Here is a 23,327-nt window from a genome sequence, read left to right on the forward strand (position 1 = left end):
ATTCAGCGTGCACACACAAACTCGCACACACGTTATTTGAAATCCTGCTAACCCTCAACGAAAGATATACGACAAAATCAGGCAATCATTTTTTTCCGTATGAGTGAGTAGTTAGTTGGGGAAAAGGAGTCTTTGTGGCGCACACACACATACGCTCCCTGCCCAGTGTTTGTGGTGGCGGAGCACAGCTGGTAACATCTGGATGTATTTTAGAAGTGTTTACATTTCCAAAATGCTGAAAAACTACACAGAGAGGGAGAGACAGAGACAGGATTCTGAAAAACACTGCAGGTGCCAGAAGAGTAATAAAGCAAGGAGCGAGTCCCAGAAGAGGATTGTTTCAACTCTATCACACGCACACGCACTCTCATAACCACTGGCCAATTGCAGTTATTGCCATAATCCTCGTCCAACAATAACTGACATCTGGTGCACTAATTGGCAGACTATAGCTTCTCTGTCTAAGTTTTGTCCCTTCCAGCTTCCCATACTGAAGCTGCGAGAATAGAGCTCAACAGAGCCTGCCTGCGTTTTTTCAGTGGCTCTGGTTCCGGAAGTAAAATATGCCAATTCAAATCACCTGTAGACATTTTGTAAAATCCTTCTTGCAACACTTTGAATGCATGAACCAAGTTAACCAGCTTCCTGAGTGCCCATGACTAATACACATTTGATTTAGAACAAAGAAGTACTGGAAAACTGAGAAAAAGGCAAAGACACTAGACTGTGTGCATATTTCTTTACATCCCTAGATCCATTGTGATTAATTTCATTCATTGTTAGGGATAACTTTTCAAGCTTTCAAATAATGGATGTACCCATATATCGGTATTGGCAGACGTGAAAATTTCTGCTGATATTTAAAAGCATAATTTGGCTATAAAAACCTGCCTGTATCAGCAGTAAAAATTAGCTATATGTACAAATAAGTCAGTTAAGTTTTAGGCTGGACCAACAGACCTACTCAAGCTGAAGTCATTTTCTTTATTCATCATCATTTCTATATTCCATTCTTCAAAGGACTGAAATTTGGTATATTATTTATCCTAAAACTTTAAAATGTGTTTTACGGACTAAAATTATAGGTCTGAACTACATTTAAATATCTGTATTAAATTTTAGCCAACATTAATTTGTAAATATTGGATATCGGCAAAAATCCAATATCGTGCATCCCATACGGATACATTTTTTCCGGACCAAGTATGAGTACGAGTATTTACATTTGAGTACTCACCAATATCAGGAACAAATATGAGTACTTAACAGTACCATAAATATTCTTAAATTATTTCAAAAGTTCATGTTCTTCCTCCCTCCTCTTGACAATTTCTAAGAGCAAAGTTTTCATTCTTCACTACCATTTTCAGTCTCATTTATGTTGGCAACTCACCAAACTGCTGACATGGCTCTAACTTTGACGACATACTTGCATAATGACAGGCTAACATCATGCTTTAAAATGATACCAGGTACAGTATCTGCCATGTTTTATGTATACGAGTACTTAGGTTTGATATTCTGACTGATACCGGACACTGGTTGTGATATATCGTAGTTTGCGTATATTTCACTTCACACTACAGCAGCAATATTCAGAGCTGTCACTGTGACACCTTAGGATTGTGTGTAATGGCTGACTTCGAGATGTTTTTTCTTAAAAAGAGGTTAATATTTTTTAAGAGTTTTGTCTTGTACAGAAGCTTACATCATCATTTTGCACTCAGATAAGTCATGGTAAGTCTAACTTGGATACTTTTGACAATATGGCTGATCAAATCAAATCCACTATGGAGAAAATGAATGGGAAATTTACTCCCAGAACCACACAGTTGAGCACTATAAAAGGCAGAGATCACTCAGCTTCACTGTGTGCTTAGCGGCTGACAACTGCTCTTAAGCACACACACAACAGGAACGTTTCTGCACCATGCACTCACATACACACATGCAGAGTCACAAAACAGCTGCATTTTCAATTAACTTCCCCTAAATGACGAAAACACAAAAACAGTTGGACTTCATTCAGCCTAATCAAAGCTGACATCGAGTACATCTGTGTGACATGACGTCAACAGTGACACACACAAACACACACACACACAGTCTAAAGGATGTAATTTCAGTGATTGGGTGTAATTTACTGGTGTAAGATGAAACCAGACAGGGCAGCTAGAGTGATCCCTGCTAGATCAAAAACAAAGCATGCACACTGCAGACTGGGGGTTAAACACACACATGCATGCACACCGCAACATACTCTATTTAAAAAAGTAGCAGTGACTTTGGTGCTTTTGTGTGGAGGTTCAGTTAAGTTGTCCAAGGTGTTTCAAGAAGGCGATTTGCTTGAATTTACATGTAATGAGTTTTTGAATATTATCCCACGCAAAGTGTCCTTGGGATCACTCTAATCCTCTCAGGTATGCCACTTTCCCATGGTCCAACCTAACCTCATCACGCACACACACTCAGGGGAGATTATTAAAGCCACCTCGTGGCACATGGAGGTTCCTGATGGATTTAACATCAGGAATGATTGTTAACTTTTAGGGCTAAAAAGACTTGGAGTAACTCCTGAGAAAAACGCAGCTCCTAGCCAGACACATGGATCACATGATGACGAGGCCACAGCAGCAACAGCAGCAGTGAGGACCCCTGGGAAAACGGCGCTGTGCCATCTTACAGATCACACGGACTTCAGAGCCTCTGTGTGGCTTCGTCATATTTACGTATGAATACATGCCATTCATGTGAACGGGAGGCTGGAGTGGTTTTTGATGTGAATAAGTGCATCAGCGTCAAGCAGAAGAAGAAAAAAGATAATCAGTGTGAAATAAATTAAACCTATTAAGAGGAACATATGCTCAAGGTGACAGAAGAAATTAATTTGGCTTAACTATTGAGACCCATACCTCAACCCCGCTATAGGATTTCCACCAAACTAATTATCACGCTCCACTTTCAGAAATAATAAGGAAAGTACTTAATAGGTTAGGATTCACCCCTGCATTCATATGTCCATTTAACATCCCTGCATTCATGCCCACACACTCTCCTCTTAATGTAATTTCACATCAGTGATTTAAAATAGGGGGAAGGAATTATATTTCAAGTGGTGTCAGGATTAGAATATACAAGCAGTGATATTAAAACACTGTAAGGTCTTATTGTGTGTGTGCTGAGGCTTTCTGAGTGGCTGAAGAAGCGGAGGTAAAGATGTTAAATAATGTTTTTGTCACACTTTAAGATGGCGCAGGAATTACAATGAAACCACAGATCTGTGATTAGTCTCCTCTCGCTGTATATTAATTTGGTTTCCTCTCCGCTTAATGCTGCTTAGTAGTTTAATTTTTAAACAGAGAACAGATATGAAAAGACCCCCAAGTGTGTGCTCAGACGCCAGCAAGCCAAGTCTGTTTATCTAGTCAGCCATTCCTTCCAATTAGAACAACATCCAAATGCAACTATTGTTTCATATCAAACATTCTTTAAAATTAAAATCACTTTTTTGTTTTTTTTATCCCCCTGCTTGGGTATCTACTGAATTAGCATTTTAGAGCCTGAGGCCATGAAGAAAGTGCGGAGTCAAAATGCAGGTTAGGCCAGTTCTTGTTCATTATCAGTGCAACAAAAGTTGAGTATAAAATAAATGAATTCAAAAAAGACTGAGCAAGCCCTTAAGATGAGTTTGATCAGAATGGTGTTTTTCATTACTTATTTTTCAAAGGAATTTCAATGCAATGAACTTTAATCATGTGAGGATCTTTCTGTTTACTACAGCTCTTTTACTATCATTTTTAACCTCATGTCCTTTTCTTATAACCTTGCAGAGTAGATGGATACGCCCGTTTCCGTGTTCCTCACTGGCGAATCCATCTTGCCAATCAGCGATGGTTCGGGCCCCGGGTTCGAATCCAGCCAGTGGCCCTTTACTGCGTGTCTCTCCCCAGTCTCTTCCCTGTTTCTGAGACTATCCACTGTCCTTACTCTATCAAATAAAGGCATGAAAAGGGCCAAAAATAAATCTTATAAAAAAAAAAAAAAAAAAAAAAAAAAACAATAGTCGTGTACTGACATGTCTATAGTCGCCATGGTTTGCGTTATTCCTCGGTAGCTGCACACGCGCACCTCGGTCGTGGCTACATCACGTGTTTTGTTGCTCTGATTGGCCCATAAAGATGTGACAGAACGTTCATCCAATCACACTCCAAGTTTTTTTCAAATCCTCTGCCCTTTCCCAAACGCTTAGTATTGAAGGTTTTCAAGATGGACGTGTGAAACAAATCCATCTAGCGTGTCAGGTTACCTTTTTATTTAAGCACCACAAAGTGCCAATATTACCCATACATCTCCTGTCCCTGAAGGCATCACCAGCAGAGCTGCTGTCATTAAAATTAAACAAAAGAATTAAAGACATATGAAAATATGAAGACACTTACAGGGAGAGGGATGGTTTCCTATTAAACTTAAGAGGAGGAGGGGCAGAAAAGGGGAATAGGAGTTCACATTATCTAAGAGAATCCCAATTAACACTCTCCCCCTCAGTAATTAGCTACTAAAATAGCTAACGAACACACCCAAAATTCCAACTCTGGTGCCACCACATTGCCGGATCAAATCTCAAATCAGGAGCGTCTGATGCAGATGAGAACCTGAGCATGGAGATGACAGACCAGCTGGTCAGAAAAAAATCAAAAGGTGTACTTTTAATTTCAGTGAGAAGGCAAAAATGTCTTCCTTTCCTGTTTTTATTTTTAATCTGTAATGCTACTTGCTTGTGTTACTTGTGATTTTTTTTCTCTGACTTCTTTAAAAGAAACACTAAGTCAAAGTAAAAGAACTGGATTAGAGATCATTAAAAGACACATCCCAGACAAAAGATAATATCATTTACCTCAGTGAGGACTTAAATTCAGCAAGTCAGATTAAAATAGAGACAATCTAAGAGATCTAGCATGGAATTATTTAAAAGAACAAGGGGCCAGAGACAAAGGGCAAAAAAAAAACCAAGATATAGCTCATTTGCTTCTTTAACTCGCTGGTCAGTTCTTCCACTGTTTAATGCAAACAGATGAGGCCTTTTCTCGCTCTTTTTTTCCAAAGCCTCTTTTTAATGGTGGCTTCTTGGCCTCTGCTGTAACGTCAGCACAGTTTCTATTAAAACAGCATGTGTCCCAGGCTTCTGCACACAAACACCCACAGAAAAAAAACACACATGCTAAATACTGGTGAACTTTTAACCCCTTTTCTTGGGGCATCAGGGTTAAGGTGGTCTGTTTTCTACGCATAAGATACCCAGATAAAGAAATTGCTATCAGAGATAGGTACCGATGTGAGCTGAATTAAGATGTCATATATCTGCTTCTCCCATCAGTGACCAGTGCTGATGGGTAACAAGACAGAGATAAACTCAGCAAACATCTCACCTGGCCACAAGGTGGGCTGCAGGATCCCATTTTAATAAAAGCAGCATAATTCATCTGCTTTTCAATATGCAGCGTGGCAGCCTGACGACAATATGGTCGCTTTAAGAATAGCTTTTAATAAACCAAGATACCCATCAGGTAGATTTTACACTGATTTTTTTTTCTTCTTTTGGATGCAGCACACACATGGTGGATAAACTAAGTGACATACACACAAAAGCACAGTGGCACATAATAAAAAACACATGCTGTCACACACTGATCTGTATCTGGACAAGTCAAACTGTGATAAAGTCACTCCTCAACTCCAGCAATCGATGGAAGTAATTTATTTACCTCACCAGGCAATTTCTGCTCTGTCTTCACAGAGAAAGAGGGAGAAAAGGGGGGAGAGAGGGAGTTTTGGCACGCATGTGTGAGTGGTGTGTGAATTAATCAAGCAGCAGTGTGATCCAGAGACATGTTTAAGTCCATAAAATAAGATGAGGTTAAAGCAGCTCGCATCAGACACACACATCTCAGGCAATGGTCCAACACCAAAAAACACACCTTCCTCTGACAGAAGGCTCATGAAACGTCATTCAAGTGTAAGGTGCTATCCCTGAATGCCACTAAAATGAGAAAAAAGGAACACGTAAGAGTTCTTTAACTCCTTTTTCTTTTCTCTCCATTCAAAAGCAACACAGCAGAGAGAGAGGCCTGTCCACGGTGCTTAACTTTAACTCAATGAAATAAAAGGCACTTAACTAAGCCTCAATGATCGATACAAACACCGCTGCTGCTGCTGGCTGCTGCTCACACAAATACACACATGCACAGATACACACTTATCCCACCTCCTCAGATGCTCATGCATATGCATGTCCATTGTGATTTATGCATCCTGGCGGGGGTGTGAGCCTATCTGAGAGCAAGGCCAACACACAGGTCAGCTCATTTGTAAATCAGTTGCCTATTTATGGATGTGTACGTGTAAGTGTTTGTGTGTGTATGTGTGGATGTTTGTGTCTATAAATCAGTGTATGTGTAGAGGTCAGTGTTGGAAACAGGCTCATAATCACTGTAGCAGCTTCATTCATTATATTTATTGAATTTCTTTGCAGCTTATGGTGTTGGAGATTGTAAATCAGAGAAGTTTTTCATTTGCTGTTTTTGTGTGTGAGTGTGGAGTCATGTCCACTGAGTGCTGACTAATCCTGCCAACCCACTGCTCTGACCCGCTCCCTGCAAGCAGGAAGTCACCCAACTTTCTGACCTCTCTTATTATTCCAGAGGACGTCGCAGAAAGCCTTTCGAAAAAGCACCTTCCCAGCAGAGTGGCTGTTGGTTAATGGGGTCCCCACAGTCTACTCCATCCTTTACACTCGATTATAAGAAAAGAAGGCAAGATCTTCACCCTAAGAGGTGTTAGGGGTTAAATGTACATTAATGTGCACCATAATCTCAGAATATAGCACACAGATTCAAGAAAACAGTGTGCGCTCTGCCTTTGTGGGGATTCAGTGGGGTTGCTCCACCCTCCTAGCTCCCTCCTCCTATCCACCCTGAACAACAGATTTGGGCTAATAGGGCAGCTGCTTGTCCCCCCCCTCCACCCTTCCCTAAAACCCTGCTATGCTGCTCCCCCTGCAACCCTTCCCTTAAAAAAAAAAAAAAAAAAAGCCCAGGAGGAAGCCTGTTGTTTTCAACTTGTTATTGACGGCTGTGAGAGGAAAAGTTCCAACTGTTGGAGAGCTTCATCCAAGAAAAAGTTGTTTTTAATTTGTCTCCTTTTTTCTTTTTTTTTTCTTGAGTGTTGCTTTGGACATATTTTCCCAGATCATTGAGAAGATAACAATAATGGAAGAAAACTAAGTGTACCAAGAGGCTGTCTGTTTATCCATCCATCCATTTACTCGGCTCTCTGTCTTTTTCTCTCTGTTTTGCTACGTTGTCAACACAGGCAACCGTATCCCAGAAATAAACCCTGCATTAGGCCGGCTAGCAGCCACAGTTTGTAACGTCATCACTCACAAACACAACAGTTTACACGCCCCATAATGCAGAAAAAATATCAATTGGAAAGGGTACAGGAAACGCCTGGTTATACAAAAAAGGAAATAAGAAAATATTGCAAGCTATTGCAACACAAAGAAACACAACAGGAAAAACAGATTAAAAAACGCTGAAACACACCATCAATCGTTGGCGGCGTGTTGTGTGTAAGTGAGCTCATAGAGATGTTTCAACGCACACAAAACTAAAGCGAGTGCATGCTCAATCACATCACATCAGACGGCAGAGTCCGACCTCTGTGTGTGCGTACCGGTGTTTGTTTGTGTGTTTGGGTGCCTGTGTGTAACTTGAGCCAAACTGTAAGCCATATGCCACCCCTCACCCCCCAACATATACACACACAAACAGCATGCATGCACTCATGAACACACGTTCCACACGTGCACAGACACACGCAGGCTTGTCTGTTAAAAAAAAAAAAACCTCCACTTCATTAGGAAAGTAAACACAAGTGCTGTCTGAAGTGGCTAATTAGAGACTAATTACTCCCTGCTCGTTACTAATGCAAATTAGATTACGCTGCTTAACTTCCTCGTGTCCACAACGCTGCTGTTAATTGAGGCCTTTTGAAATTAAATTACCCGCTAATTAGCATATCAAAACCATTAATTCTGAGCAAGGAGGGGAAAAAAACAACAACAAATGCCAAGTTTTGCTAATGCGTTTTGCTAATTGAATATGTACGCTCAATATGCGGGGTTTGTGCCAGGAATACCTATTCAGCTGATCAGTGCACGCATGCATCTGTGTTTGTGTGAATATACGTCTATGTGTGCAGCCAGACAGAAACACCACGCATCATAAGAGCAGCATATAATTAAAGGAACTATTCCATCTCTCCAAACTCTTTGTCAATATTTCCCTCTGAAGGCTCGACTCCACTGATGTTGGGCGCACGGGGAGCGAGGGATACAGGCGAGTGTGAGAGGGGATGGATATTCATCTCATGAGAGGCAACATCCAAATGTGGAGTGTGTGCGTGTATCTGTGTGTGTTAGCATTTGTCCAGTCGTCTTTGAAGTGAGGAACTCTGGCACTAAAGCCCCCCGACCCCCTGCCAGCTTTTTTCTCCACAGCCCCCTCTCTCTCTTTAACTGGACCCTCTTCACCTCCGCCACCGTACCTGTCCAATTAGAGCAACACGCACATACAGCTGCATTTTATAGCCACTAGCAGGTGAGCTGCCCTATCTCTCCTCCAATCAAACAGATTTTTTTCCCCCTCTTCTTACTGGATAGATGATTTGAAACTTTTTGGATTAGAAATGGCGAGCATATTCATTTCCCTGCTTATGAATAAGAGAGGAGACACACACCAAGCAGCCAGAAGCTATTAGCTACTTTAATCTGCTGACGAAATAAAAGAATCACACATCTAAAAGATCCATCTCAGCTTTGCATGTAAAACCAGCAGAAATAATGTCATTCTGAACGACTCCCCTTCCCCTTTTCCTAAATATCTATCCAATCAGGCGGCGTGAAAAGCCTCATTCAGGTAGGCCCCTTATAAAAGTTTCATCTTATTACACTTTCCAACTTCTCGTTTCATTATCCCTATAATAGCAGATGAAAAAACGAATGGTAAAAATTGAGAGGTAGCCATACAAAAAAATTAAATAAGCATGATAATTAGATGTAAAGATATTATAATTCCTTTAACAGGATGCATAGAAACTGCTGCTCGACAATATTTGCCCTAATTGCCAGAATTATCATATTAACCAGTTACCATTTGAGTAAGTTGATTAAAAAATTGATTATTCGTCTATTTCTTTTAGGAGTTTCTTAATCAAAATCTTACATCCTTGAAAAATTAATTTGAAGCCGTTTCTTATCAGTTAATTAAATCGGGTTGGAAGTCATTTTTTTCCGGGCGGCATGATTAGAACGGTTCTGTTCTCTTCTGTTCAGACACCATGACGTTAGAGGGGGAACTTTTCACTGTCTCATCAAACATTCACAACCACAAGAATAGGACTTCTTTGAAGGGCCCGCCGCCTCTTTTTTTTCTTCTTCTCCCTTCCAAACCTCTGCCTTTCTGATAAATTGTGCTACACCCAATAGATCTTTCTTTCTCGTTAACACATTCTCATTAACGGACAGAGAAAGCAGAAAGGGGAGAGGAAAGGGAGGGGGAGACGGGGGAGAGAGAAAAAGGGAGAGGCAGAGGAAAGGAGGCAGAGGGACGGGGGCAAGAGGTGGGAAAAAACAGGGCAAAAAAAAAAAAGAAACAGTGGTGGAGATAAAGTCAACGGGAGAATTGAATACACTTACAAATTTGAGCGCACAATGAGAAAACTAAATAATATAAAGACAACACAGGCACACACATACAGTGTTGCCTGGGTGACAGCCTTGGGGTGGCCTGAGCTCAGACTAAACAACGAAGCCAGAAGGTAAAACAAAAACCTGCCGTTACTACAGAAACATTTCTATTTCACCAAATTTTAAACACTTTTTCTATTTTTATTGTTTTAAAATAAATAGTGAGAAATAACAAAGCAGGTGAGAAGTGATTTTTTTTGTCCTCTATAATAGATTTACTACGTTCTGTATCAATTCAAATGTGTAGCTTTGCAGCCTCCACATCAGAGGGTGACTTCACCTCAGAAAACTAGTTTTCTATTTCTGGAAGAAGACTAATTATAAAGCTGTGCCCCCTGGGAGAGAAAAGCCCCTCTTGAAGGATAGAGAGAGAGAGAGAGGAAAAAGAGGGAGGCAGAGAGTCCATTCAGCTCAGCTCAGGCATCAGTGGAATATAAGTTTGTCTCTCTCTCTACTTCAGCGAGCAGCGGAGCAGAACTGAACAGATACAGCGCGCTCCACTCATCTGTCCATCCTCCCAGCTCCTCAGGGAGGTATGGGAGGCTTGGAGGGAGAGAGGAGCGAGAGAGGAAGAAGGGAGGGGGGTTCAAAAGGAGAATTAAGAAGAGAATCAGTGAGGATGCAGAGCAGGATGGTGAGCCCCCTGATTGGATAATGAATTGAATGATTATTAGAGCCCGGGTAGTAAAGTTACACACAATTCACAGCTCGTCAATAGCCAATCAACATGCTCCTTCATCAGCCAATCAAAGACATCATCCCGGGGATGCATCAGTGAAAGTGTGGGGGCTTTTCCGTTTCCACCAGCTTTTCTCTCTTTTTTTCTCTTCCAAAACATCATCTCGTCTACGGGTGCCCTCATCTTATTCCGTGGGAGACAGAGAATTCTCAAAGCCACAATTACCGCACACAACTATCAATTTCCTCTTCTATTAACCCTGTGGGGAGAAAGGGGACAAGGAGGCGAAAAAAACAGGGATGAGAGATTCAAATTTGGGATGAAGAGAGCCCACCTCAGGCCTGTGCATCCTCCTTCTCCCCCCAAAAAGTGCAGTCATGCGTTTAGGCTGGGGAGACTTACACCTCCTCGGGATGAACTTGACCCCACCACTGGAGGTCAAACAAGTTACTATAGAGAACGTCAGCCCCCCCCCATCCTCATTACCAGCAAATAGGCCTCACCACTGCTACACTGATGTAGACTGTAAGTTAATAACAAGCACTCAAACTGAGGTGCATAGGTGTTAAAAGCTAAAAGAGAGACAGATTGAAAGACAGAGTAAGAGGAGGAGGGAAAAGAGAAGGCAGGAAAAAGACGTAGGGGAAAAGAAGTAAGGAAAAGGAGGTGGGAGGGAATTGTGTTTCTTAGATCAGCGCCTTTAAGGACCCGAGGCCGTACCAAGGCATGACTGTGACGGCATGCCTGCTCTATCCCCTCTCCTCCTTTTCTTCATCTTTGCTTTCTCACTTCCCCACCCACCTCTTCCTCCTCCTCCTCCCTCCACCCACACTCTGAGCGAGCCCCTGGGGTAGTTGCTCAAACCAAACTCAGCCTTCAGCAAAGTTTTGAAGGCAAACTTTTCACAAAGCCCCCCAAAAGCCACAAAGCGTGCCAGGGTTTCACTGCCACTTGCCTTCCTCTCCTCTCCTCCTCATCCTCCTCTCCTTTTTTGTACTTTAGTCCTTGGTTCCTCCCTCAGTCCACTCCCTGGTTTGTGCTGATACCCTTCTGTGGCTAATGCACTGTTTCTGACTGACCTTTAGACAATGGAAACCTGTAGAAGTAGCAGTTGCAGATTAGGGCTGCAGGTTGCATGTGGCGGTGTTGACCTTCACTGGAGGAATGGGCATTGTGATGCCAGCTTATCAAACAACTGAATACCTGTCTTATAACCTTATAATAAAGCCGCACAGTCATTGAACAAACTCTGGTGTATTTAAGATTACTGCGTCCCTGAAAATGAGTAAGGTTAAAAGACAGATAGAAAAAAATATCCACCATCAGATTTCGATACCTGTCATTTGGATGATTTATTGAAGAATTCTAATGAAAAATGTGTCTATTTAAAACTTTTTTTGTTAAGAAACAAGGGGCAAACTCCACATAAATCAATGGGCTTTTTTACTCTAAAAGTCATTTTGGAAAGGGCAAACATAAGTATATAGGTCTGCTTGCATTCAAATCAAGACAGAATGAGATGAAGAGAATAAAAAAATAATTTCTCTTTTCTGAATACTTCAATGCTTTTCAACCAGTTCTAAGGAAGTACGTTTTTTTAATGAAAATTCACACTCTTAAATTTACACAGGAGTGTCAAGAGGGCTATTGACAAACCTTTTGATTCTTGTCGTTTCATTCATATGAAATAAATGATTCTTATTGAAACGGTGCCCGAGGAGCGGCAGCAAATGTTGGAGGTAAACTGTGATGACAGCTCGGATGTAATGAAGAGGGCTGAGGGAACACAGAGCTGCCATAATTAGAGACAACAGGCATGACAAGGAGAAGAGGAGAGAGGAGGAGGAGAGAGGAAGAGCACAGACGGTACTGGGAGCGGTGGGGGGGGGGGGGGGGGGGCAGTGGACAGGAGAAAGTGCTACATAGTAGGATGAGGACAACCGAGAGAGACAGAGAGAGGAGAGAGAGAAATAGGGAAAGAGGGAGAGAGAGAGAGAGAGAGAGAGAGAGAGAGAGAGAGGAAAAGGCTTTCCCACCAACCGTGGACCAGAAATGAAGACAGGCTGTGTTGCATTTCGACTGGCACACAAACATTATTCTGATACATTTCTCTTCATTGAAAAGGGACAGATAAAATTTTCTTTTTTAAGTTTTTTTGGTCTCTTAAAAATAAAACCATTTTCAGTAGAAGGGAAAATGTGTTGAAACGTCTTGTTGTGCCTTTGTAGATACAGTGTTAAAGTGAATATTGACAGCTGTGTATTTGAATGATGTTTTTCTCTTTAATCCAGGAAGGAATAGTTTTAATTAATTGTTAAAAGTAAATTCTAAAGTAATTCTAAAGGCTTTTTTTATTTTGGAAACTTGAACTGATGCATTGAAGTGGAAAATTAAAAAAAAACTATGTTACATGCAAATTGAAAAAAAGGTTTTTAATTAAACTAAATCTGATAATGGTAAATATATTTGAAGTGTAACATATGCAGAGTTATTTGAAAATTACCTTACCTCAAATGGACTCTAAGACTGCACAGACAAACCCAACTTTTCCTACTTTTTAACAGCTCTTTTCTTCTTTTTTCTTTCCTCTCACCCCGTGAACAAAAATTCTGCCGGCACATAGCTAAGACTGCTTCAAAGGCCAACAGCGCACAGGGCAAACACACATACAAACACACACTCTGCCTCCTCTCTCCTCAGGAACATGAGAGCCGGCTCTGATTCTCAGGCTGGTAAAGCTGTGGTGGACAGCAATCTTGATCTGGCAGGATTAGGCTACTTTTATTTCCCCGAGAGCCACGGGGAGGACGGGAGGAGGAGGAGGAGAGGGAGGAGGGAGGTGAGCGTGCATGTTGAGGGAGGGGATGGGGGGGGGGGTAAAATCCTTCTACAAATGTCAGACAAGGACCGGTGACCAGAGAAACACGCACACGCAAGCTCCCACACTTATAAACACAAGCGAAAAAGCCAAAAAGTGCCACCCAGAAAAAAAAGACTCATCACTCTCCGTCTCGTCAGCATGGAGAAGACAAGATGAGGGGGCAAGAAGGGAGCAAAGAAGGAGGGGGAGCAGGGAGTAAAAGAGGGAGGGAGTAAGGGAGGGGGGGATTACACAATTATTCAGATAACAGCTGGGTATAATCTAGTGGCAGATGTCTCTCGGTCAACAATGCCCACCACACACAGGCGTGCATGTATGCGCACATACACGCACCAACAGAGTCTGAGAGTGGAAAAACGGCCGCTGATGAACCAGCACATGACGAATGCACAGCAAAGCCCTGACATGGAAACTTTTTCCTTTTAAAATCAAGTGAAAGAATCTGTAAAAATACGGCCTGTTTTCCCCAGCACGGTAAAATGTCTTAAAAAATACACAAACGTTAGGGAAGGAGACGACCTGTTTGCTTTTCTTCTCCTGCGACGGCTGTCTGAAAAACAGAACCTAAAACCTGAGGAATTCTGTGTGAGGAGGAGAGAGGTGCAGGGTCAGGCGTTGATTGACACTTAATTGTAGTTTCACATGCTCTCACACTTTAAGCACACACACATGTAGAGCAGCATCTCTCTTAACTGTGGGCGATCTCCAAGACTCCCGATAGCGGCTTCACACTCCCCCGCCTACCTCCCTCTCTCTCCCCTATTACAAAAGGCCACTATAGAAGCCATAGTGTCCGCACCCCACTGGGCAAAGCCTGTACAGTCTCTTCACCTTCAGAGCCAAACAGAAGAAAGAGAAGAAGAAGAAAGGAGTGGTGGAGGATGGAAGTTGAAAATGACAGCAAGCAGACACAGAGCAAAATTGTATTTGTCATATCAACCCCTAAAATGATCTGCAGAAGTTTTTGAAAACTAAATTCTCTTCTTCCTCAAACGTTCAAAAATCTTTATCTTGCGTGAAGCAAAAGAAGCGTGGCCCAAAGCAAGCGCAGACAGAGAGCGAGCTCCGTCAATCTGTCATCCCAGGCAGCCCATTGTGATTTGGTTTAACACTGGTTAACAGCTCGTCCTGTCAGGGGATGGATCATCCCACGGCGCCTCACATGCTAATAGCTTAAGTAGGCATCCCATGTCCCCCGGAACTAATACCATAAATACTAATACCATAAAAGAGCAGTGCACGCCAGCGCTGCAGCCTCACTTTTGCCTGTGTTAGCCAACATCCCGATACTTTACGGATTAGAACGCATAATGAGATGCATTTAAATGGTTATTACCTCGCCGGTCCAGGAACAGATACAAGGGGAAATACTGCATTGCTAATTTCCTATCATCGTATGTTAATGTCAAGTCAAACCCACTGACCAAAATCAAATATCCTGATGCAATTAATTCAGATTAATGGCAGATCTGATAAGTGGAGTCAAAAAGATCTATCAGGAAAGTTAAAAGAGTGGTGTCATCAGCGTATAAATTTATATTTCAGGTATCTGCCAAATTTTCTGGCAGAGATTCAAAAAGAAAAAGGTGTCAAAGTGATTTCTGCTCAGTCAAGTTGCACTGGACTTTAAAAGCTTGCATGTGAATACCTGTGCACTCCTCATTCTACTCCTCTGCAGTTGTCAGTGCCGCTACATCACCGACAAACGGGAACTTGAACAGTTTAACACATCTCTACAGTGTGTGCATCCATGGCACCCTGAATCTGGCGGCTCACAGCTGTCACCTAGTCTTCAAAGCCGTCCGTTTCTTCACACATTAAAGCAGCGCTGTAGAAAGTTTAGTCACATTGTTGTTCTGAGCGAAGCTTTTTTCCACTGATCTGCCCCCCCCCCCCACCCCCCCACCCCCTCGCTCGATTGACGGCTGCCCTGTCAGTTTGTCGCGGCGCTTTAGAAAACACCAACGGCTCTCTGATGAAGTGCTTACAAAAGGTCAGAGGGTGGAGGCGATGGAGAGGAGAGGGAGACGCAGAAAGAGTGAAGAAGAAGGGAGGCAGGGAAGAAGGAAAGGGAGACGGGATGGAGTGAAAGAAAATCCATAACACAAATACAGCTGTCAGGAGCGATGCAGAGTTAGCAGGGACACAGCCAGCGACGAGGGCTTTTTCCAGAAGATGCTCTGCTTGTGCACAACAGGCCTCCTCTCTCACTCTCGCTCTTTTCCTTTTTCTGCTTCCACTGGCCATCTCTCATTCTCTACCTGCCTGTGCCACTGACCCAATGATCCCACAAGACTCTTTCTTTCTGTCTATGGAATCAAACTTGACTGCTCAAACTGCCTTACATAACCATCTACTCTTTTTCCGCACTCCTCCTGTTCAGCTCCAGCCATGGCCTCAGGTGCCAAGCGCACTCTGGAGAGGCTGATCTAATGCTTCCTCCTTTACTCTAATGACCCACGCCTAAAAAACCCTTTCGCTCATATATTCTATCTCTTTCTCTTGCTTCCTTTCCCACCTGCTCATAAGGAAACAGCCTCTTCCTTTCTGAGCTGCTGGGTCACTTTTTCATACATCCATCAGCTGTTAATGGGGCCAGTGCTGCTGTGGCGCGTGAGGGACATCTCCCAGCAAACCCCACATGGACACATCTATAAGTAAAAAAATCTTCTAGACCAAACCAAGTTTCATGCTAAATGAAAAAAACAAACAAACAAAAACAAAAACAAATGAAAAAGAAGTGTGTCGATTGAGAGAATTAACTTGGAGCGGGGCTGCTGTCACCACATATGCAATGACAGTTCCTTCAAAAGACACAAAAGGTGAAAAGAGAAAGGCGACAAAAGACAAACAGTTTTCTCTCTCTGTTTCTCACAGGTGGTCAACCTCCGTTAAAAAAGATGCCTGAGGCTTCTTGCCCGTTTTCTTTCTCCGCTGTCCTGTACGACACCACCTTCTGACCCATCATAAAAACACATCTCATCTTTGAAAAATGTGCAGGATATTATCCTCACACACACAGACAGATACACACATATTCAGCCCTCAACTTCTCCTAAATAACAGGTTCAATTAGAACCACATGTATAATCAGGCCACGCTCTGCAGCTATGTGGCGGCAGTTTCACTGTGCAGTCAATCACTTCAATACAAAACTAGAACATTCCCCCACTTACTTACTGCCCATGTAGAATAACACTGTGATTAAATCAGTTAATTTGTCGATTATATTTCATTAACATATTTTAAAGAGGTAACGAGCCTGTAATTGCTGCAATAATGATATTCCATGATTACAAATAGAGATGTGCAGATTTTCTTTTTGCATCTTTTTGTTTGACTGAAAAAAGTATAATTTTATTCAATAAAAAACAGCAAAAGACTACATTTAAATATGCTTTATTTTATGATACGATTAAACAGCGGCTAAAACCTGTGGAACATCTTATCTTGCCGTGTTACCATCTCTAAAAGCCTTTAAAAAAATCTGCTCACACCCCACAATAACGGCAGCTTCAGCACCAACACTTGAAATGATTCCATTTAAAAAACATGCTCCATCTCCGTGTAGATACTTTTTTTTTTTTTTTGCTTTTCTCAAAGCCCATCTAAAGGATATTGAAAATTTAACTATTTCAGCTTTTAAGCACTAAGTGCTGCAATCGAAGTAAAGCTGTGAGTATCTATGACGGGTCAAACCCTACATGTATAGCAGAGTCGTATACGGGTGCTCTTCAACATCACTTTAAAGCCAAAAGCCCACTCAGACTTGTGGGTTTGGAAAAGCAGGAGGGCTTTAATGAAGAGAGCGTCACAGATGGAGAGATGGACAGGCAAGCCATCAGCGCTACCGACGCACAGGACATTTAAAAACTTCAAATACTGGCCATTTTCACTCAAGCAGGACAGGTGAATTGAGAAAAAAGCACTCAGATATATACACTCTTCCACACGTAGCTTCACGCGCGCTCATGCTGGAGGTAAGGACCCTCTGAGTGAGTTTATGGACTAACACAATCATACTGGTGGCTTTTAATCCTGCTGAAGGGGTTTTAAAGCGCATGAGATTCACAGCCATTATTCCCCCGTCTGGTGTCTCATACCGGCACATGCAGGGCCGAGCTGAAAATCATCTTTTAAGCAACATGTCAGTAAGAATAACAGAAACAATCGTCTGCTGGAGAACAGAGTGTGAGAGTGATAAAAATCAGCAGAACATGAGCAAACAATGAAGCAAAACAGGACATGGAAAAGACACAGCTGTCGACAGGAGTGGGAGAAAAAAAAAGCAAAGAAGGAAAAGTGTTGGGGCGAGTCAGATGAAAAAAGGTGGCAAATACACAGACACGGATTCACAATAGCCGGCAGAGAGAGTCAATCTGTCTCTGACACCTCAGGCTTCCTGCACACGTACTCTCGTTTTTACCCAAATAACAACTTCTGCTTCTCAGACTCTCTTTTGTTCACTGCTTGATTTCCAAGAAAAGCCTGTCAGCACAGTAAAGAAATCATAACTTTACAGAGTTTTTACACTCTGGATAAGTACTGCACTGCTAAAAGGAAAAATAGAAAAAATAAATTAGCTCTTCTTTCTTTAGAAAGATTCTTTTTCAGGTTTGCAACTGACTTCCAGAGAGAAATATTTACATTAAAATGACTTATAAATGAGCTGTACAGTTTTCTTTATTTTGTAGAAAGTTATAAATGTAAATGGCTCCAGATAAAGCTGCTATACCATGGGTGAAAAGAAGAAATTTAGCAGCTGAAAAAAGACTCCAGAGCAAAAATGTTCTCCCTTTTCTCCTTAAAAATTTTGAAAAAATTTAAGCAGGCATTCCTCCAGTTTTCAGCAAATTTTGTACATTAGAGAAATTTGAAGATCCATGAAGGTCAAGTGACAGCACATCTTTTCTAAATAGATTTCACTCCGTTAAAATCATCCAAAGATGCTGGAATACATATAACACAAGTTCCGCTTCTTATGCCAGGGCAGATTTTGAAAACCGAGCATCCCAAAATTTCTTCCTAAAAATTGCATATAATTTTACTTATTTAAATAAGCTGCATAAAAGCCAGTAAAAAAATATTTTTAACATAAAAAAACTCAAATGTGCAGCTTCTTACACTGGATGGAATGGCACTGTGTCATTGATCCTAGAGAAATAAAGTTTTGGTTTTAATTTTACACACACTTAAAACAGCAGAGCCCTGAGTACAAAGTACCTGTTTTCCTGTCTGACACCAACAAAAGTGACAAGGTCATAAAACGTGATGAAGAGCTTTTTCATTCCCGCTGGATCTTCTATTAAAGTGCAATTAAAAGTGTGTCATCGCATCGCGGAAATGCCAGCACAGAGGACAGGAGGAGGAGGAGAGGGGGGGCACAACAGGAGAGAGAAAGGACACAGTAAATAAAATTAATTATGCCAAATGCCCCCGCGCCCATCAATCACGGGCAATAATGCCCGCGTCACAGAGAGCACACACACGGCCTGTATGCTTTTCTCTCAATGACAGACAACTAACAGCAATTAATTGTCATTTCATCTCTGCCTGCGTTTTCGGCCGCACCTCTCCATCATGCGCGAGCCGAGCTGACACGCGGGAATGTTCCGCTTGATGTCTGAGATTTGATGAGGGGGGGTTATTTTGAAGGGGGAGAGTTAAAGCAATGGCAACTTAAATTCGACAACAATTTAATTATTTTACCTATTTTTGTGTGACAAAAATAATTAGTCGTTTTAAACTTTTAATCTCGTTCCTGTGCAATGTTTTAAAAAGTATCATCCTGGTTGGAGGGGGTTTCTGTCTCTCTAGGAAGCTAAAATAATTTTCCTTTTAAGGCTGGGCCTACTTTTTAGCCGGTTTATGACTGCGAGGAGAAGGAAAAATATGGGTCATACTGAGGTTCACTTACATACTCCAACCACAATCAATTTCTAAATTTATATCACTGTCTATGTCAGCCTTAAATATGTAGTAGTATTTTTACATTTCAGCGTCAAAGGATGAAACGTTTTCCTGCTAACAATGTGACGTATCATTTAAAAACTTAAAGTCAGAGGCTCCTCTTTAGCTACAATGCATCGTTTAACATTGTCTGCTGATTAGTTCCGTTATTCCGTTAAAACTGGGCTCAAACTTTAACTCCATTTTAAAACTCACGCCCTCCTCTTTGACACTCCTGTAGGATATGTTATTTATTTACTAAGTCATGAGATAATATGGAAAATACACCATGCAAACTCAGTGAGGTCACACAACCGCGGTTCAAATTTCAAAAGTCAAAATGGCTTGAAAAGAAAGTCCTCTGACCTATTGACCAAATCCATAAGAAGCTTTTCCTTTTCTTCTTTAAGACAAGGGCTCTGTTATCTCTTTTAGAGCTATGGTGTACGCCTGTCATTTTAAGTCGTTATTTCATTTTGAAAAACTACATAAAATGATACGAATTTAACGAGATTTAAAGTTAGACAGCTATAAAGAAAGCATTCATTACACTCGCGGACGGCTTTGTAAAATTATCACCACATAACCTACGTCGGTGATTACTATCAAATCCCTTAACGAGCATTATTAACGGGGACGCAGATGAAGCATTTTGGGGGCTCCACTCCGACATTTTAGCTAATACGAACCTACGACGAAAGAAAAAGTTTTTGTTGTTGTTTCGCGAGCGAGGACTTCGGACAATGAGCACCGGTCCTCTCACTCCACGAGCTCATGATGCTTTAATAAATGTAATAGTTCGGAGAATTTATCACCTTTCATTAAAATAAACGTCGAGTGAAATAAAGTTAATAACTCTCCCGTATTGCTAGCACGTGGAGTGAAACTTTGGCTAGCGACACTTTTATCTTTTTAAGGATTCGAAACGACAGAAAGTTCAAAGAGAGGTTTAAAACGTGGCTCTAAACTTCTCCGCTCCGCACTCAAGAGAAAAGAGTCAAAGTTACAATGAAGCATGGACCGAGGGAAAGTCTGACAGAGAAAACCTACCACCACGTCCCGCTTTAAAACTTTCAACAACACCTTGGTAATGTTATAAAGTGTGTGGAAAAGTGGAAGTTTGGCTACGCAAATGTGAGAGATTCAATGGAAGCACAAAGCGAGGAAAGAGGGAGAGATAAAACAAAAAGGGGGAAGAGAAAGTGTAGATAATGCATCAACCTGTTCTCTTGTGTTCTGAAGAAGTCAACTTTCACGCCAGTGGTTGGACCATGTGGACAGCCCCGCTTCTGCTCCTCGAGCCCCCGGCGCGTCCACTCTGCCGCGGCGACAAAAAAGAGGGGGGGACACCAACCGACCGATGGGACGACAATAATGTAAAAAAAATGTAAAGAAACAGAGAGGAGAGGAGAGAGAGTAACAGAGAAAATCTAGGATCTAAGACCGCAGGACCATTACTTTGAACGACAAAGCGTGCTCGTTAGTCCTTTCCTTTTTCCCTTTTGTGTGCGTCCTCTCTCCTCGGAGTGGCCCCTCTGGAGTGAAGTCAGAACAATACTGCCGCTAAAACTCTGCCACTGTGCGCAAGTTGCCGCGGAGAACAAGCGCAGCCTTTTTCGTCTTGTTTTGACGCGTCCGCTTCCCCCTCGCGCTTTCTATCTTTTCTTCACGAGGCTTCTTCTTCTTGTTCTTCTTCTTTCAGCGCGAGGAACCTCTCCGCAGGTCCTCACTTTTTTGGCATCCCGTCTGTTGCTCGCTCGTTCGCTGGAAATCAGGGTTGAATCACTAAGGGCTGTGTGTGTGAGTACACGAGTGTGGAGTGTGTGTGTTGCAGGAGGGGGACAGTTTGCTGCGCTACCGTAATGCCTCTAAAAAGCAGGTGCGCGTTTTTCATCGCTTGCCCTATCCTTGCAAAGCCCTGGCGCACAATAGGAAAACAGCAGCCGGTGAGAGCTATCTCTCTCTCTCTCCCTCCCCTCTCTCTCTCTCTCTCTCTCTCCTTCTCTCTCTCTCTGTGTGTGTATGTGAGGGGAAGGCACTGATCTTTTGACCTCTCTTTGCATCCCGGCTGAGTTGTGCTATTGTGGAGGCAGAGAGGAACAGATGTTAGCCTGCACTGAGTTTGAGCACAGAAACAAAGCAAGATTACCCAAAAACACAGCTATGCTACTTTTAAATGTCAAGGTTTTCTGCACTTTTAGATTATTTTACATGCGTTACATTGCCAAATAAAAATATAGAAAAACTATAATGCCTATAAAATACACAAAAAGAAGCCCAAAAGTAGGAAAACTAGCATTCTATACAATTAACTCTTTTCTTTACATATTTTTTTCATTCAGAATGTAAGTCTTTATCGATCCATGCCAAAAAGATTTATATCAACCTAAAATATGTTCTTTACCACATTAAAAAATGAGATTAAAATCACTTTTAGTGGGTTCACTCTCGTTATACACTTGCCTTGCAAACAGACAGTTATATTGTGATTGGACACTATTTTACTGTCTGCCTCCCTCACTATGTCCTTTATGTATTTTGGAAGCTTGTCAACTCCTCTCTGCAGAGTTATTACCTCCTTTTTCCCCCTCCTCTCTACCACATTCATTTACTAATTGACAGCATAATCAGCGCTGAGGTTACTGTCTCTGATGAAATTTGGAAATTACATCATACCTGTCGCTGCAAAAAAAAAGTAAGGGGGAAAAAAGACAGTCATAACTCAAAAGGAAGATCTTGCAATAATTTTTGCATTGGCTGTTAAATGAGATTGTGCCCTCCTGCCTCTTTCTTTCTCTATCTAAGCTTTTACCATTGGAAAATGATGGCGGTCCATCACACAGGCACCCCAACAATGGGCCACGGCTGCAGTAAATCACAACACATTCATTAGTACGATCAATAACACTTAAAATATAAGTGTGTGTATGTGCATATTTGGGTGTGTGTTTATATTTTTACTAACTCACCTCTCCCTTTACCCTGAAACATTTTTTTTTTTTTACCAAGAACACTTTGTTATATTTCTGCAATAAATCTCCTGAGAAGTGACGGGTGCTTATGTGAGCGACTGGGTGGTGATGAGTGATGCTCTTTTAAGTGGCTGTTAGCATGAAGGTGCACTTTGGAAGTTTGATCAGACAGTGTGGTTAAAAGAAAGTTTATATCTGAACCCCAGCAGGTTAGATTGAATGTTTCAGCCATAAAAACCCTGACTATGTTCACTTTAATACATGTTAGAGGCACAAGAGAGAGTGATTCATTTTTGTGCTTAGTGTTCTGTAACTGTTGACATTTTTGCTAAGGATATCAATCACCCCGGCTGTTAGGGGGATCATAATTTGTTGGTTGTTTGTCTGATCTGGCATAGAACTAAAGATTAAACCGAGCATGAAATCCAGTAGGGTTTTGTGTTGGAGCAGGTCTGCCCACAGAATTGCCGGGGCTCTGAAAAACCCAGTGAAAGGGCCCTTACCAGTTGTGATTTATTGATGAGATCAATGTGTTGGATCAGTACCATCGGTGCTAGCATCCTGGCTAACAGTTACCTCATTTTGTAGCTGAAAAGTGTGTCAAGCTTTTTATGTTCTGATGTTCATTGATTTATTCATGCCACTTTTAGCCAGTTTTTGCTATTTTTGAACCCCTTTTTACCACTTAAGCCACCCATTTTTGTTCCTTTTAACCACTTTCACCATTTCTTACCTAGTTTTTGGCCCTTTTTTTCTTCATAAATATTTAGCGCTTTGTCCCATTTTTGCTTCATTTAACATATTTTTCCACTTTTAACCCATTTTTGCTACTTTTCCCCATGTTCTACCCGTTTTTGCCCCTTTTTTCCCTCTCTTAACTACTTTTCAATGCTTTAGCCACCCATTTATGCCCCTTATTTTTTCCATCTTTGCCACTTATACCCCATTTTAATAACTTTTAACTGCTTTTGACAGGTTTTGCCCATTTTTGCCCTTTTTTCCCTCTCTTAACCCTAGTCTGAACAGTCTCCTCTTGCATCA

The 23,327-nt window shown here is 41.7% G+C and overlaps 1 protein-coding gene across 2 annotated transcripts in view; it reads right to left on the bottom strand.

Annotated features, from left to right (window-relative positions):
• foxp4 (forkhead box P4) overlaps positions 1 to 21,190 on the bottom strand; it is a 114,004-nt gene extending 92,814 nt beyond the window's left edge. For both annotated transcript variants that reach the window (XM_041782601.1, XM_041782600.1), the window contains exon 1: positions 20,536 to 21,190. The gene's annotated coding sequence lies outside the window, so the exon portion shown is untranslated. The remainder of the gene's footprint in view (positions 1 to 20,535) is intronic.
• Between the last annotated feature and the right edge of the window lie 2,137 nt (positions 21,191 to 23,327).

Source organism: Cheilinus undulatus, linkage group 3 (assembly GCF_018320785.1).
Source record: "Cheilinus undulatus linkage group 3, ASM1832078v1, whole genome shotgun sequence".
Classification (NCBI taxonomy): domain Eukaryota; kingdom Metazoa; phylum Chordata; class Actinopteri; order Labriformes; family Labridae; genus Cheilinus; species Cheilinus undulatus.